Consider the following 1,969-nt stretch of genomic DNA (forward strand, 5'->3'; position numbering starts at 1 on the left):
GCGAATACTCACCTGTGTCCATACATGCAATAAATCGGGTAGAAAACCCAAATTGAAACAGCTCTATAGTCATATCCAAGTCCAGCAGTACGAGGTATTGGCTGAGTGACAGTCCTGGTAAGCTGGGCACACAGGCAGAACCACCTGGCAAAGAAAGCCAGATGCTGAATGCACTGAGCAATATAAAATCTGGAAATGACACTTAAGCATCAGGACCGTATACGCATTACATCGACACACTTACCATAATGAACGCAACGTTTGTTGCAGCCTAGCTAAGGTGGGAGAAGAAGAGCGAAGGTGGTCTTGGACGGCTGTCCAAGACTCATTCAAGTCGGTAGCAACGCCAGGAGAGGCTATGAGGAGGTGGGTACGATGGCGGACACGCAAGGGAGATGGTAGGTTAGCCAAGCCTAGCACAGTTGCGTCGATAGCGAGGGGGCGGGCTAGTCGATGGCAGGCAAACAAAAGGGTCAAAAGATGGTACTCCAAACAATGGAATAGCAGAATATTGAAGGAACAGGGATTGAAAGAAAATTGAAAACTTACAGAAGCAGAAAAGCTGCAGCGACATTGTTGCAGCCGCATTCGAGCATACCAGGGCCCCCGTCCATCATCCCACATACCAGTATTAATAATGAGCCAGCTCCTGAGCGATCGAAGAGCCCCTTGGAGGGTGTCGCCAACGTCAAACGTTCTTAACGCTAGAGAGAGATGTACGCCGTGAGACTAGACAACCAGAGTTCACGAGGAACATCGTAGAGGAGACCGACAGGCACAGCGCCGTCCGGATTCTGTCCGAATTCACCAGGGTACTGCCGTCACGGCTCGGTCACCGTGCATTCGAACCTGCTCTCGTCGACTATGCAAACCGTTCCACCTGGCGGATCACTATTGATCTTTTGCTGGATATACGTCTTGCAGTCTTCTAGAAATATTCTAGGTTCAAGTTTCTCAAGAAATGCATGCGCTGACTGCCAGCACCTCCGGTAGAGCAAGTCATAGGTAAGTAACCGCGTTCTATACGTATCAGACGCATATCTAACATGGCAATTGTCTATGGATTAGGTTCTACTGCATGGACCTGTGACCTCTCATTGCGACCGGGTGAGTATATCTTCGACACCCGGCCACATACTCCTCTTCAGGCCGTCGGGCATCCTCCACACGTTTCTATATCATAGAGCGGACGGAATATGATGGGTGCTGGGTCTATGGATGGAAGTGAGTCCCTCTTGTGAGTTCTTTTTCATTTCTCACTTTGATATTCCCTCGTTGCCCCTTGTATTGCTTAGTTCTTCCCCGGTCTGGTCATACATATGCAGGCAGTCCAGGCCCTGATAAGTGAGCTCTTATTCTTTAGCATCCTTTATTACCTTTCCTTTCTTACATCTCATTGTTTTCCGCTGCTCCTCGGGCCTGATAGCACTCTCATTGCTTTGTGGCACTTCCAATGCAATAGGCTCACCAGCATCGCGCTTATGGCAGATCTTTGTGTCTCATGGGCACTGTAGTGCTACCAGAACCATTCTTTGTTGATTCCTTGATGTGAGAGCACTCTCCACTGCTGCTGCTATGCATTCTACAGCATGCATAATTGGACACAGGTGAGTATTCGCATATATGGCTATTGTATATGCACACAGAGGATCTCGAAACTGAGGTAACATATACTTGTAATATTCTATTAATTTATCGTATTTTTGTGATGCTGTATATGGTGGTGTGCGCCGCTGCCGTCAAAGACAATGAGCACGGCATTCACAACGGCGACGACGCTCGATAGGAGCGTCTAAGTGACGGCGCGTATATGTCAGAACCATCAAACGATATTTATGTATTTAATGCAATTTATTCCGTATTTTTACGACTACATGCAAGTGTTATAGCTGTGCTCATCGTCGGCGACGACAACGACGGGTCTACCGACGAGGCGCCGGAGAGGCGGGACGCAGCCCCGAAGAAGCGG

This window comes from Gloeophyllum trabeum (assembly GCF_000344685.1).
Source record: "Gloeophyllum trabeum ATCC 11539 unplaced genomic scaffold GLOTRscaffold_00007, whole genome shotgun sequence".
Lineage (NCBI taxonomy): Eukaryota > Fungi > Basidiomycota > Agaricomycetes > Gloeophyllales > Gloeophyllaceae > Gloeophyllum > Gloeophyllum trabeum.